Source organism: Parasteatoda tepidariorum, chromosome 7, assembly GCF_982258835.1.
Source record: "Parasteatoda tepidariorum strain Cologne lab strain chromosome 7, Ptep-v5.0, whole genome shotgun sequence".
In the NCBI taxonomy this organism is placed as follows: domain Eukaryota; kingdom Metazoa; phylum Arthropoda; class Arachnida; order Araneae; family Theridiidae; genus Parasteatoda; species Parasteatoda tepidariorum.
The window spans coordinates 107,689,471-107,706,676 of NC_141761.1; the positions used below are offsets into that span (position 1 = coordinate 107,689,471).

A 17,206-nucleotide genomic window follows, 5' to 3' on the forward strand; every position below is an offset into this window, starting at 1 on the left:
CAACAAATGTAGCTCTGAGTTAAAGAAGAACTATAACATAACCGGATGATTACTCAACATTTTCAAAATTAAAACTGAAGGAAATTGATTTTTTTTTAAATAATCACGCTTTGCTAACATCAAAATAAAATCATCGCGATATAATAAATTCATTAAAGATTACAGTGCAAATAATTACGATTTGTTATGATAATTACGAATAAAATAGCAACAATAAAAAAAAAAAAAGATATATTTTGATTAGTTTATTTACTGTTCAATAAAATAAAAAAACCGATGCTCTTAATATAATTACGTTTTACAATCCTTATATAAAAACAGATAATAAGAAAAAATATACACACAATTACATACAAAACAAGACTTAATAACGACAATAATACATTTTTTATTGAGAAATAAATCAGGGGAAGCTGACGATTAGTTTTAAGAATATCTAGAAATAATTCTTTTGCTAACAGTAAAAAAAAGGCAAAAAGTTAAAAAAATAGACCAGAATACATTCTAGCATATTTAATTAAAAAAAAAATTATGAAAAATTCTCTTCGCATCACAATGGAACAAATTAAAAATAAAGCAAAATATTAAACAAATTTGAATTATGAATTTTTAGACGTTCAGTGCGCAAAAAAATAAATAAACGAACCATCCTGATAACTTTTGATCTATTGATCAGATCTTCACTTTCTTCTCATCTCAATGGTTCAAGGGGTGACTTAAAATGTGATAATTAATAGGTGCAGGTATGATATTTTAAGTTACGAAATCAGATACTAAAACGTACTTTCTCTGAAGTTTTCTGTTTATACATGCCATTTTTTCGACGGATTTGGATTTCTGAATCCCAAAATTTAGTGGGTAATCGCAATCTGAGAAGTACCTAGAGAGATTTTCAAGCAAAGTGAAAAAAAAATTCTGCGCAATTATAAGGGTCGTTTATAATTGTGTAAATTAAGTTGTTTTTAAGGAAAAAGAAAAAAATATAAATCATTGAAATATTCGAGAAGATGACTTTTTGCATCTTTATGGAAATACATTTCTAAATATATTCTTAAAATAAAGATAATTATTTAATGAATAAATATTATTGTGATTATCACTTTATTGATAACTTTTTCTTTCAAGTTACTAAACTGTTGTAATGATTGGGTTATAAACTACACATTATAACATTAATATTATTTTGCTACCATTTTACTTTGATTATAAGAAATAAATATAATATATAAATGGAGGACACTTAATAAAGCCATTTGAAAATAGTATACCAAATTTTTTCAAGCAATGTGATATGGGATGATATAAATGTAATGTAAGTAACATATATTGTAAAACACTTGAAAATTAAAAGAATAGTATTTATATAAAATTAAAAAAGTAGTATTTATTTTATCTATTTTTTATTTTAAAGAAAGGGAAGAAAATGGCAATCTGAAAAAAAGAAAAAATATAGGAGAAAGATTTGCGAAATTTTGTGGCCGAGAAATAAGGAAGAAGTTGATTCAATTTCAAAGTCAAAGACAGTTTGATAAATATTAACTGAATATAATTTAAAAATTCAGAACAAACATGTCTTTAAAAATTAGAAGAAAAAATTTCAATTTGTAAGTAGAAGGATTATTGCAATTCACATTTAAAGCATTAAAATATAATTAAAATTTTGAGTGAATATACTTCTGTAACTTAGAGTACAAAAAAAAAAAATGCCAACAATTGACGATATGCTTCACCATTCAAAGGAAAAAAAAGATCAAACTTTTACAAGTGGTTAAATTCAAAATTTATCTATTAATAAATAAAAAGAAAAGCATGTTACTTCATGAATGTTACTTACTTGTAAACAAAAAATTATTTACCTATCGCAATAAATTTTCAGGAAATTTAAAAAATTATGTCCCCAATAACATTTGAAATTTTAACATTTATCTTTTTTTTACTACATATTAATTTTAATAATAAAGCATTAACGAATATTTAATTAATACAATGTTTAATTATTACTACAAAAAATTCCTTGTGCATGTTAAATGTTTTTTCATATAAAACAGCAATAATAGAAACTAAAAAATATTATAAATTCTAATTTATAAAATTAAAAGGGGGGAGAGCCAAATGTCCCTCTCGATCTATATGTATATAGAGATGCCAACTTGCTCTGTTTAATGGGAAACTTTTTTCTAGTGGTAGCAAAATTTATGTTTTGTTTCTTGGTTTATGCAGATATACAATTATTTAATTATTAAATTTGATATAAAACTATTTTTTAAGCCACTACGTATGTATAATTCGAAATTTCGTGTTAAACACAATTTCATTCCAGTTATCTAGTTGTAAGCATTTTAAATTTAACCAAAATTATCCAAACGTTTGCAAGCTTTGGTCTTTAACTTTCTACCACTTAATAAAATATTTCTGAGAAATCTTAGCAGTTGGCATCCCTTCACATAGACATCATTTCTAAAAAATATAACGAACGCCTATAACGCTAATTAATAATTTATGCGTAATACATTTATTTAAATATTTAGGAAATGATTACTTACAATCAAGGAAAAAAATCTTACCAAATGAATTAAAACCTATCTGAAAAAGCTGTAACCTATCAAATTAGATTATAAAATTCCAAAATAGACTATAAATATTTATTTTCTTGAATTAAATTTTGAAATAACAACTAGAACGAGCAGAATTTTTCATAGGAGCGTGAACACCTAACAACTTACAATTACATCTGTCTTTATTTTTCAAAATAGAGGGGTGTACTACCAGACAGAGGCACCTCCCATTTTTAGTATTTCACACTTTTGTGGAGGTGATTCCCACCATGGATGATAAATATTTCCTGTTTTGGAAGGATTTACACTAATTTACAGCAGGGGTTCTTTTTGAAATCTATTCAACAGATCCCGAAAGCGTTTTTCAAAGAGATTTTAACCCCTGATGAAACTGAAGATTTACAAGCATGAGACACCCTATGGATTTAACATTTCTCTGTCCTCTGGTCATCACCAAAGATCTATCTCTGCCTGAAGGGGTTCCCCGATTAATTGCCTTTTTAGAACGACTAAAATCTTGTAATGTGATACGAAGAGGAGGAACAAATTCTTTTCTCTTTGCTTGTGGTAGTGAAAAAATAAAGAAAATAAAAATTTATTCAGGGATCATGGATTCTCTGCATTCTGGTCTTTCTCTTATCTTTTCTTGTTTAAGAATGGGGGACTTCTTCAAAAGAAAGAGTAAAGTTACAGTGGGATGCACTATGGGAGGTCTCACTTTCCTTTAGATAAGGAGAAAAAGTTTCTTTACATTTCTCACCCACTTTTGAGCATCCTAAAATTCGTTCGTTCGTCTTTCATTTTCTTTTAGTCTCTTATATTTTTACTCAATTTTTTCATATAGATAAATATTTTAAATTTAAGGATTCAGCTTCTTTATTGTAGTTTAATTTTAACGTATGGTATTTTCAAATATACATAAATAATATCAAATAATCTAAGTCGAAAGCATTTTTTTAAGTAAATTATTTTAAACTGAAATGAATATCAAAGTAAACTATTCTAAATAAAAATCAATAAATATTTTTAGGATTTGTATTCTTTTTTTATTATTGAAAAGTACATGATTTTAAATAAATACGTTATGCATTGCCGAGGAAGAAGAAATTTGATATATCGATATATTTACTACTCAAAAGCTATAACATCATACATAGCACAGGCTATATAAACTATATTAATATTAATTAGTTAATTATTATATTAATTAGTAAATTATTTTATTTTTATATATAACCATGATTGTGCGTTCTAAAATAATCACACTATCACTTATATACAAAACTCACTTTCGGTTGTTAATTTTCACAAACATGAAATTAAAGTGAAGCAGCATGTGACGGTTTAATTATAAATTAAGTTTATTATTAATTCAGAACTTTAAATTGTTTTACATTAAACACATTAAATGTATAGAATATTTTTGATTGATTATTATGAATAAAATAATAATGTAAAATAAACTAAACACTACGTTTTTCAAAGGAGTGGAAGCTAACCGATTTTGACACAAAAAGCGAAATAGTTGAATTAATAATAATAATAAATGCGGTAGATAATAAGAAATCTTTTATTAATTCATGGAGAACTGTCTCAGGTTTCTCAACATTCTAGGAGATAGAAAAAAAAGAGTTGTTTATTATTTTTATTAATTACTAATTTCGTTTATATACTGAATTAACCTTTTGTATTCTCCATAAAAATTGGTTAAAGTTCGATATTTTTTTTTTTTTTTTTTTACGTGAATATTAACTTGACACCCGCAGTGAAAATATTTTTATTAAAAATTTAAAAAGCATATTCGAAAACATTACGTAACACCCGGAAAGTTTGAAAATAAAATTAGGTTACATTTTATAGATTTGAAAGGCAATTTTTAAAATGAATTTTTAAAAATGAAATACCAGGAATTATTTTAATTTTCCTCTAAAATCGAAGAATACTTGATTAGTCTTAAAAAACATTCACAGAGTTAATTGAAAAATTTTGATTTCCACCAGATTCTCTGCAAAAAGTGTTAAATTTTGCAGTTATATACATTTATTTATTTTTGTAAACTTTAGTTTTCCTTAAGAAAAATATTTTATTTATTTATATTGATCTTCTTAATTATATTTAAGGAGCATCCAAAAATATAAGTACTTAGGGCCTCTGAGGTTCTTAATCCGGCCCTGGCGATAACTTAAATTCTTTCTATTACAGCTTTGACTTGTTGTGAAGCAATGATAAGCTACATTTTCGAAAATTTTAAAGGCATTTGAAATTATATATGTGGTTAAAAGACTTTTAGTAAAAGGATTTTGATGAAAATTAAATGGGAATTATTTAGGAAATTTTCTAAAATTAAAAATATTTTAATTGGAATGTATCAAAAAGTTAGCAACGAGAGTAATAATTATTAAAAATTAAGCATTATTCTTTAAATTATGATTTTATAATTAAAATTTTGTTTTTGCCGAAATCGTCGTAAATATAACAGCAGAAAGGACAAAGATATTTTTTTCAGTTACTTATTTTAGTATTTAACGTGAATGTATTCATGAACATTAACAAATTATATTTAACCTGAATTGTTTGACGCTTGTCACCTACTTTGTTTTACGATTAGCGGTTCCCTTTCATACTTCACTCTCCCAGTGACAAAAAGAGTCCCTCAAAAGACGATGTCTTCTTTTCGAGCCCGCATGAAATGGTTAAATGTTGTATACTTGATTTTAATTCGCCCTCTAACTAACTCTCTCTCTCTCTCTCTCTCTCTGTATATATATATATATATATATATATATATATATATATATATATATATATATATATATATATATATATATATATATATATATATATATATAAATTTAAAAAAACACTTAATAAAATTTTTAAGTAAAAAAATCGTTGATGTTGATCGATTTTGCGCCTTTTTGAAATAATGCGCCCATGGCATTCGCCATACTTGCCATACCCTAGATACGCCACTGCACACAAGAGCAAAGGGAAAAATGTCCTGCTCTTAATTAAATGCATACTTGAGCCAAAAATAGATTTAAGAACAGGATGTGGCTTTTAAAAGTGTGAGAAAGTATTTCTTTTAGAATAATTAATTAGGATGAAGTTTTATAAAAGAAACTAACATAAAAAGATTAATTGAAGCTTTTTATGTTACATATCCTGCCGGCTTGAAAGGGTAGCAGTCATGGTGAGTGATGTTAGGCCACGCAGATAGCAGTTGGAAGGCAAAACATATTTTATTAACTTCACATAGTATATTTAAGACATTTTCTAGCAAAGGCGGAGCTCAAAATCGCACTCAAAAACTGTGTGCTTAAGTTTTTATCTTAGGGAAAGTAGCAAAGGAATTTCCCTCTATTTTGTTATATTTGAGGGGAAAAGGGAAGTGATAAGGATTACTATTGGTTTATGAAAGAAATCTAGCTTTTCCCACACAGAGCAAAGGGAAAAATGTCCTACTCTTAATTAAATGCATACTTGAGCCAAAAATAGATTTAAGAACAGGATGTGGCTTTTAAAAGTGTGAGAAAGTATTTCGTTTAGAATAATTAATTAGGATGAAGTTTTATAAAAGAAACTAACATAAAAAGATTAATTGAAGCTTTTTATGTTATGTTACATATATATATATATATATATATATATATATATATATATATATATATATATATATATATATATATATATATATATATATATATATATAGATAGATTTTAACATTTTAGAAAATTATACAAAATCTTGTCTGAATTAAATAAGTCAGCTTTATTCACTTTACTTTTTGCATAATAAATTTGTTTAGCTTACAAAAATAGCAGTTGTTAGTTTAATTTTGGCTAGAAACACACGATCAAACTTTTAGAACTATAATGGCATGTTTAATAATTTTGAAATAATCGGAAAATACGACGTTTGATTTAAGCATGCTTACTTCCGTAAATCGAAACTAAGTAGAAGGATTGTATACAATTTAAGATTCATTATTTTTTTTTATTCCTAAATTTTGATACAAAGTGATGCGATGGTCCTTATTTCCATCTATTTTACCAATAGCTTTCTCAAAATTAATAGCATAGTATTATGGTCATTTATTTCCTTAATAACAACTCTCCAGCTGATATTTTTTGACTATCATTTACTCAAAATATAAAATACCTTCATTGACTAATTAACATGTTTTAATAAAATATAATATTTGCTTCTGTAAATGAAACCTACTCATGATACATATCAAGTGACTTAATGATGTCAGCTAATATGTTGTCAAATGACTAGTTTCGAATATAATTACACATTTCGTAAAATAACAGAAAATATCGTTTGCGCTCTGAGCTAAATTCGAAAACGGCAGCCATTTTGAATTTGCAGCGTGAATTTATTGATTCGCTTTTGATATTGTTTGTTAGTATTGTTGTATTGAACTTGTTCTTTATTCTATTCAAGTTTATTATTAGTGCAATTGTATTTATATCTAGATAAAATGCTAACATAGGCCTTTGGAGCCTGCAAACAAATTTTTAAAGTTAATCATATCATTATAAACAACTTAAAAATTATTAAAAAATACGATTTTCGAATTAAAACTGGTATTTCTTCCAAGTCGAAATTAAATATAACTAATAAGGTTTTTATTTCCGGAGATATGATAAAAAACTAGACAGTGCAAGAATATAACAAAAGATGACTGTAAATTATTTCCGAATTACAACTTTATGACTGATATTTTTTACTATCAGTTGCTCACAGTATTAAATAACTAAATTGACTAATTAAGATGTTTTGATAAAACGCAATGTTTGTTTTCGTTAGTGAAACCTACTTAAGATAGATATTAAATAAGCTAATGATGTCAGCTTTGTATGTAGTCAAATGACTAGTTTCGAATATAATTACACATTTCGTGAAATAGCAGAAAATATCGTCTGCGCTCCGAGCTAAACTCGAAAACGGCAGCCATTTTGCTTTTGTAGCGTGAATTTATTGTCTCGTTTTCGATAACAGCATGTTGTTAGTCCAATTATTTATAATACGACGTCTAGATGAAATGCTAACATTGACTCATGAGTTATTTTTTGAAGGGATTAATTATGTTTCTCACGCGAAAATCTGCGAGCAAATTTGTTCTGGGATGAAAAGTGCGTGACATTGTTCAATCGTTTTTATGCTAATTTTATCCACAACGGCGTTAGTATTTCTTCCTCTTATGACAGTGAGTAAAGGTCGTCAAGACAGATTCACCCGTGTCATGTTTGTTGATCTTGTACCTTGTTTTTTCCCCTTTATTTTCGATTCGAATTGATGTAATCGCATGTTAGCTATAATTTGCACGTTCTTCAGCAGTCTCTGTTTATAAAGCGACAAAACGGGGTGTGTTTGCACGGGCAGCTTTCATCAATGCTTTCGGCTGATGCCTATACAGGTTAGATCATGTAAACATGAAAAGAATCAGCCCACTTGTTGACTTTGGCGTCTGATAGAGTTTATCTTAGCCTCGCTCGAAAACTTTGGACAAACATCACTTTCTACTCACACGGTTTGACTTGCTCTTTTTTGAAAGTCTGGAACTTTAATCGCTTCCTGCAAAAAATGAGAAAAAAATATTTACCTTCTCAAATCATAGGGCTCTTTATGTTTAAAATAATCTGATTGTTGGTGTTGTTGACAGTTTCTTTAGAGGTTTATGCATTTTCAAAAGGAATGTTAAAAGTAGTTTTAGATTTATTTGCTGATTAGATTACAGGTAAACGAGGGAAAAAAGTGACAAATGCATGTTTTTGATATTTCAAAACTCAATAGCAAAGAAAAAATTGCATATTTCTTATTACTGCATATTTTATATATCTTTAATCACGATTTGCAAGCAATAAAAGAAATAATGATAAATAAAAAATGAGGAATGCCATTTTTAAAACGGTGTACTCTTTTCTTTTCTTCAAATTCTTATAATTTTTTCTTATTAAATAATTCCTATAATTTAATTATAAGAATTATTTGAATGAATGATTAAAAAAATACGTACTTCTTAATTATTGAAAAGAGAAATTGTTTTTCCTTTTTTAATTTATAAATAAATGTTTATTATAATTTTAAACTGATTTGTAGAGTTGGCCTTTTTTTCTATACTTCTGTTGTTAAATGAATCTTATAATTATGCTAAGAGTGGGTAACAAAAACGATTTTAAAATTCTTAAGTAAATAAAGTAAGTTTAAGAAGTTTTGATATCATTTCGAGTTACTTTAAACTGTGTGTTAGGGATATCATTTAGAGTTACGTTTGATATCATTTAAAGTTTCGAAAATGTAAATAATTTGCATATTAAATTTGATTCTATGTACTTCAAGCATTGTGACTATAATTTGAACACGAAAAATTTTCAGATATTGTTTGTTCATTTAATTTGATCTTAAATCAAATATAAATAAATAAACTCAAAACTTTTGTTCCTATCAAGTTTGAAAAAGAAAAAAAACTGCTTTTGATTTTAGAATTCATAATATAAAAGGAGCATGAAATTTCAATTCGTGTTCTTAAAAACTTAAATTTCACACGAACCAAGTATAATAAAAAAAGGAATTAAAATTTTTTTTTGCATTGATTTGAATATTATCAAAGTTAAAAAAACATCCATTTTATGTAAGAAAGTAACTGATACAGCCGAATTGATGCATATAAATTTATAATGCGAAGTAACAACCGACACAACTGATACTATTTTTGTATGTATCTGATATATCCGATTTTATAAAGGATAGTAAACGACGAAAGTGGCACCATTTTAGTAAGTATGAGATGCTATGATTTATTATTTCAATGTTTAATTTTATATTGAATGAATTTAATATTCGTGGAATAATTATTTTGTGCTCGTTTTAGTAATTGTTTTGCGTGAATCTTATTTTATCAAAATGAATTTCTATCGTTTTCTGTTATTTTCTATCGTTTTCTATTATTTTCTATTTTTTCCATCGTTTTCTGAAGTGATTGAATCTCGAAAAGTGAAAATTCTGACAGCGAAAGCTGGTTTCGTTATTTCAATATTTAATTTTATATTGAATATATTTAATGTTGTAGGAATAATTTTGTATGCGATATAGTATTTTTGTGTGAACCTCATTTCATCAAAATGAATTTGATCTAAACTGATATGAAGTGATTGAATCTCGAAAAGTGAAAATTCTGACAGCGAAAGCTGGTTTCGTTATTTCAATATTTAATTTTATATTGAATATATTTAATGTTGTAGGAATAATTTTGTATGCGATATAGTATTTTTGCGTGAACCTCATTTCATCAAAATGAATTTGATCTAAACTGAAATGAAGTGATTGAATCTCGAAAAGTGAAAATTCTGACAGCGAAAGCTGGTTTCGTTATTTCAATATTTAATTTTATATTGAATATATTTAATGTTGTAGGAATAATTTTGTATGCGATATAGTATTTTTACGTGAACCTCATTTCATCAAAATGAATTTGATCTAAACTGAAATGAAGTGATTGAATCTCGAAAAGTGAAAATTCTGACAGCGAAAGCTGGTTTCGTTATTTCAATATTTAATTTTATATTGAATATATTTAATGTTGTAGGAATAATTTTGTATGCGATATAGTATTTTTGCGTGAACCTCATTTCATCAAAATGAATTTGATCTAAACTGAAATGAAGTGATTGAATCTCGAAAAGTGAAAATTCTGACAGCGAAAGCTGGTTTCGTTATTTCAATATTTAATTTTATATTGAATATATTTAATGTTGTAGGAATAATTTTGTATGCGATATAGTATTTTTGCGTGAACCTCATTTCATCAAAATGAATTTGATCTAAACTGAAATGAAGTGATTGAATCTCGAAAAGTGAAAATTTTGACAGCGAAAGCTGGTTTCGTTATTTCAATATTTAATTTTATATTAAATATATTTAATGTTGTAGGAATAATTTTGTATGCGATATAGTATTTTTGCGTGAACCTCATTTCATCAAAATTAATTTGATCTAAATTGAAATGAAGTGATTGAATCTCGAAAAGTGAAAGATCTGACAGCGAAAGTGGGCGAATTGACTCAGAGGGTGAGCAACATGTAAGACAATGGTGCCCGCATCTTAAATGGGGTTGAAAAGGTGCGTCAAAAACACTCGTTAGCCCTTCCTACTTTGTATTCTTCGAAAAGAAAGAGAAAAGAATGCTTTTGACATTAATTTAATGATAAATTTCTGTCAATAAATAATATCTTTCACATAGATTGTTAAAATCTCTTAACTTATTATTATATGAAAAAAAAATTCTTACATGCCCAAGTCAAAATTTTTGATGGTTCTCCATTAATGGACCAACATAATCTTGATGGTAACCATCAATAATTCCATCATGAACCATTATATTTTTTTGATGGTAGCCAACATAAGTAGCTATCACCCCAATGTAGGAATTCGGACTGATTTATGATGCTCCAACATAAGAATTTCAACTTGTTGTGATGGTTTGTTCATGTTGAACCATCACGAATTTCCATCATAGTATCATAGAAATCAAACGTTGGAGCGATTATGAACAACCATCATTCCAATGTAGGAATTCAGACTGATTTATGTTGATCCAACATAAAAAGAATCAAATTGTCTTGTTGATACTTATATTCCTGGGAAACAACAAGAATTTCCATTAAACCATGATGGAAATGTATAGTAGGAGGAACCATCGTAAACCATAACGGATCATCATTGGTTGTTGGTCCATAAGAGCCAAACTTCTCTTGATGGTTAACTTTCATAAGTATTAAAATAGCATTTGATACTGGAAGCTTGTTGGCATATCAAAAACCATGAACACGTAATGAAAAATATTACATGATGGTGACCATCAAATGATGCTGAACCACCATGAATCGCACTGAAACCAGCATAGACCATCAAAAATTTTTGATGGGACCATCAAGAATATTGACTTGGGTAAGGCAAGCTACGCATGGAATAGATATAGGTAGATGTATGTATAGATAAATAGAAGCGTGCATAAATAGATAAACATTTGCATGCATAGATAGACATTTGTGTGAATGAACAGACACTTGCGTGCATAGATAGACAGACGCATGCATAGATACACACTCACATGCATAGATCGATACATTATACCTTGAATGAATTTTAACCTCATGGTCATGCAAAGTAACTTCATTCATCGTTTAAAAAGGTCATTCTGTAGACAGGACACTGATTTAATTTACGTAGTCTGATACAAAAACCTAGTTATCGGAATATATATGTTTACTGTGAGTGACCGAAATAGGTGGTTCTTGACCTCCACCGGTGAATGTTGACAATCACATAGTCGCTTTGGCAAATGTCCGTAATATATACTAGGTCCAGTTAAGTGCCACTGCCCGGTATAAATTTGCCCGATATGCCCTACGTAAATGTTTTTTAAGGTTCAGTGCCACTGCCCGGCTTACATTTGCCTGGGATGCCCTACATCAACGTTTCTTTAATGTCAAGTGCCACTGCCATTTAACCGGTACTCCGAACACTGATTCTTCTCCTTATCTATACTCAGCAGATATTTAATAATCGAATAAATATAATAATATCAATTAATATCAAATCGGATATAGGAAATATTTCGGATATTCACCAAAGCGTTTATGTGATTGTTGACATTCACCGGAGAAAGTCGACATTCTCTTGATACCGGCCATTCACGGTAACTATATATTTTTCTTTTTTTGTAATGTCTGATTTGAATTTTTAATTTTTACATCATGTGCTGGTGGTGCGTGGGGGGCAGTCTGTAAGATGTGGTTTCAATAGTTTAGTGAACTGGTGTTTAGAAAATTGGTTTTCAATAATGCGATTTTCATTTGTTGAGACCTAACATTGCTTTTGGAACTCATCAAAATAACTTTAGGCCCATTCATAAAACTTGTACATTCATGGATAATTTCTTACTATATATAAAAGTCTAATGATGGTGTCGAAGTTTTCCATTGTTGATGGTGCATTTTTATTAGCCGGAAAATCACGTGGTAGGATCCAGTTTTTCCTCATCCATTTCAATATTGTTTTGGTTGTCATCAGCATAAAATTAATAAAAGTCATAAAGATATTGTTCTTCTATAAATATTTTTGTATCCCTAATTTAAAGTTATTTTCCTGTACTGCTATTATTATGCTTTTAATTCAAGAGACTAAAACTAAGAGAATTGTCTTTATTATTATTATAATGTAATTCTGCTCTACTTTTTAAGATACAGTTATTTAGAGAGGTGGTCTAATCTAATTAATCGTTTTACAATTATTATTTTTGTGCATATAACATTGATATACTGTTATAAGTTACACTTAAACAGCTCTGTTAAATGATTTAGAACTTAGCGATCAGCTTCATACACAATGAGATGCAAGCAAAAATAGGATTTAATATATCCGCCAGTTTGGTAAGCGAAAATATTAAATTACTGTTGTGACCTCATCAAATTTGTTTGCACTATATAATGTTATAATAACATAAATGTTATTTTGAAAAATGATTACTTAGAAAAATTACTTCTGTTCATCAATAGATCTAAATATTTATAATACTAATAGTTTATATTAGTATATTTGGAAGAGGGAAGTGGAGACATAAGCGTAAGCAAACAGAATTCCTTTAAGTACATATATGTTACGTGAATAATTTTAACTTTCGTAGAAAAACTGTTTTCTGTCAAGAAACAACAGTTAATGCGAAGCAATCATCAGAGTTGGTGAGCTGTAGCGAACAGGGGCTTATCCCCCTAGCAATGATAAATATGTATAAAATTACTTTAGTTATGCTATTAACTTAATACAAAAACAGTAAAACTTTAAAATTGTAAGCTATAAAAATTGTATACTATTTTATGTTATATAATTTTTTACTAAATCGATTGACTTGTTTCTGTGATACGAAAGCCAGTCTTATTTATTAGGTTTTTAAATTTTAAAATTCTCTAATTGGGTATAATATGAAAAAAAACAACTACTTCCACTTCGAAAATTTTACTAGGAATAACATTTACCTTTTAGTGTAATTAATAAACTGAGTTTTAAATATGTTTACTAAATTCATAAACTTAGATAAAACAACAACAAAAATAAATTATTTCAAAAAGAACTATACTAATACAATTTCAACCTGCCGAGTAGCGACTTATAACAAGACACTTCATTTAATGTTTACTTGTTGCTAGAAATCAGGTTCGCAGAAAATGCTGTTTACTAGTTAAATTTAGTAGGAATAACACGACCTGTGATGTAGGCTATAGTATACCCAATTCTAAAATTCTATAATTCTTTGATTCAATTATGCAAGGGAATTCAACGCAAGAAAACCATATAGTGGAAGTTTCAACAACAACTGAATTGAGTCAGTTTCAAAACGATGCTTCGAATTCACGAATCAATATCCAACTCTAGTGCCAAGCATTTAAAGTGTATTAAGTGCTAAGAATATAATACTTAAAATGCAATTTTATACTTCCTATTTCATCAAAGGAAAGATAAAAAAAAAATACTAATAATAAAAATCCATCATTTTTCATTATTTTTTTAAATTTTCTTAAAGTTTTCCATATTTTCTATTAGAATTATCCAACCTATACAATTATGCAGCAGAATTCAACACAAGAAAACCATATAGTGGAAGTTCCGAATTTTTTTTATTTTTAGATCTATTGTTAGATTAATAATTCATTGAGTCAACTGAATCGCAACAGTTTCAAAGCGATGTTTCGAATTCACCAATCAGCATCCAACTCTAGTGCCAAGCATTCGAAGTATATTAAATACTAAGCTGAATAATGCTTAAAATAAAATTTCGTACTTCCTATTTCATGTAAAGAAAGATAAAAAAGAAATTAAAATAAAAATCCATCGTTTTCTATTATTTTCTATATCGTTTTCTATTATTTTCTATGTCGTTTTCTATTATTTTCTATATTTTCTACATCGTTTTATATTATTTTCTTTATTTTCTATATCGTTTTCTATATTTTCGATTAGAATTATCAACCCGTTTCAATTGTGCAGGAGAATTCAACACGAGAAAAATATATAGTGAAAATTTCTAATTTATTTCTTAGATCTATTGTTAGTTTAATAATTCATTGAATCAACTGAATCGAGTCAGTTTCAAAACGATGTTTCGAATTCACCAATCAACATCCAACTCTAGTGCCAAACATTCGAAGTATATTAAGTACTAAGCATATAATACTTAAAATACAATTTTAGAGTTCTTTTTCTTCTCAGGAACGATTCAAAAATTTTTTTTTTAAGAAATCCATCGTTTTCTCTTATTTTCTATATCATTTTCTATATCTTCTATTGGAATTATTCGCCCGATACAATTATGCAGGTGAATTTAACACGGGAAAAACACATAGTGAAAGTTTCTGATATATTTTTTTAGCTCTAATGTTAGTTTAATAATTCATTGAATCAACTGAATCGAATCAGTTTCAGAATGATGTTTCAAATTTACGAATCAGCATCCAACTCTAGTGCCAAGCATTCGAAGTATATTAAATACTAAGCTTAATAATGCTTAAAATAAAATTTCGTACTTCCTATTTCATGTAAAGAAAGATAAAAAAGAAATTAAAATAAAAATCCATCGTTTTCTATTATTTTCTATATCGTTTTCTATTATTTTCTATGTCGTTTTCTATTATTTTCTATATTTTCTACATCGTTTTATATTATTTTCTTTATTTTCTATATCGTTTTCTATATTTTCGATTAGAATTATCAACCCGTTTCAATTGTGCAGGAGAATTCAACACGAGAAAAATATATAGTGAAAATTTCTAATTTATTTCTTAGATCTATTGTTAGTTTAATAATTCATTGAATCAACTGAATCGAGTCAGTTTCAAAACGATGTTTCGAATTCACCAATCAACATCCAACTCTAGTGCCAAGCATTCGAAGTATATTAAGTACTAAGCATATAATACTTAAAATACAATTTTAGAGTTCTTTTTCTTCTCAGGAACGATTCAAAAAATTTTTTTTTAAGAAATCCATCGTTTTCTCTTATTTTCTACATCATTTTCTATATCTTCTATTGGAATTATTCGCCCGATACAATTATGCAGGTGAATTTAACACGGGAAAAACACATAGTGAAAGTTTCTGATATATTTTTTTAGCTCTAATGTTAGTTTAATAATTCATTGAATCAACTGAATCTAATCAGTTTCAGAATGATGTTTCAAATTTACGAATCAATATCCAACTCTAGTGTCAAGCATTCGAAGTATATTAAATGCTAAGCTTAATAATGCTTAAAATAAAATTTATATTCCTATTTCATGTAAGGAAAGATAAAAAAAAATTAAAATGAAAATCCATCGTTTTCTATTATTTTCTATATCGTTTTCTATTATTTTCTATATTTTCTGTGTCATTTTCTATTCTTTTCTATACTTTCTATATCGTTTTCTATTTTTTTCTATATTTTCTATATCGTTTTCTATTATTTTCCATATTTTCCTTATTTTCTACATAGTTTCTAATTTTTGTTTTAAGATCTTTAGTTAGAATAATAATTTATTGAATTAACCGAATCGAATCAGTTGCAAAACGATGTTTCGAATTCATCAATCAATACCAAGCATTCGAAGTATATTAAATACTAAGCATATAATACTCAAAATGCAATTTTATACTTCCTATTTCATCTAAGGAAAGATAAAAAAATATAAAAATGAAAATCCATCGCTTTCTATTACTTTTTATATCGTTTTCTATATTTTCTATTGGAATTATCAACCCGATAGAATTGTGCAGGAGAATTCAACGCGAGAAAAATATATAGTGGAAGTTTCAAATAAATTTTTTTAGATCTATTGTTAGTTTAATAATTCATTGAATCAGCTGAATCGAATCAGTTCCAAAACGATGTTTCGAATTCACTAGTCAATACCATGCATTCGAAGTATATTAAGTACTAAGCATATAATACTTAAAATACAATTTTATACTTCCTATTTCATGTGAAGAAAAAAAAAATTTAAAAAATCTATCGTTTTCTATTATTATAAGAAATACAATTTCATCAGTTTTGGAAAGTTCAGAGATTCCGCAATTATTATATACACTGCTCAATCTGAACTATCTATATTATATAAAACGCTAATACGTACGTATGTATGTATGTATGTATCAATAAAACCAATGATATTTCTTTTCTCGCGCTGGCAACAGCTTTCATTTTTAATTGATTGGATTCGGCGCGCAAGAGCACGTAGTGAGCAACCAGATAACAATAACCAGAGTGAGCATTATCAGGTTGTTCAATTCAGATTCATGCACTAAAAACATGACAATATTTAATTTAAACTCAATTAGCGAGCCATGGTTCACGGCGTGAACCACATAGGATTGCGTAGCAATTCTCGGGGGTTGGCGAGCGTTAGCGAGCAGGGGGCGGAGCCTCCTAGTATTTTATAATAAACTATAGAAAAAAAAACTAAGTTTTTTTTATCACTCCCATTATTAAGCACTTAAACTGTTTACGACATCTAATAGTTCACTTTTTCATTACTTGTACGTAAAGGCTAGAAGATAAAGAATTAAGAACGAAAATAAAGTTAACGAACTATTCAAAAAGTACAAAAATGCG

General features: G+C 27.6%; 1 long non-coding RNA gene across 1 annotated transcript in view; it reads right to left on the bottom strand.

The window, feature by feature from the left end:
- Positions 1–6,254: 6,254 nt before the first annotated feature.
- The window catches only part of LOC139425973 (uncharacterized), an 86,080-nt gene continuing 75,128 nt past the window's right edge, over positions 6,255–17,206 (bottom strand). Inside the window, exon 2 of the long non-coding RNA XR_015435663.1 lies at positions 6,255–8,139. This is a non-coding gene — a long non-coding RNA (uncharacterized LOC139425973). The remainder of the gene's footprint in view (positions 8,140–17,206) is intronic.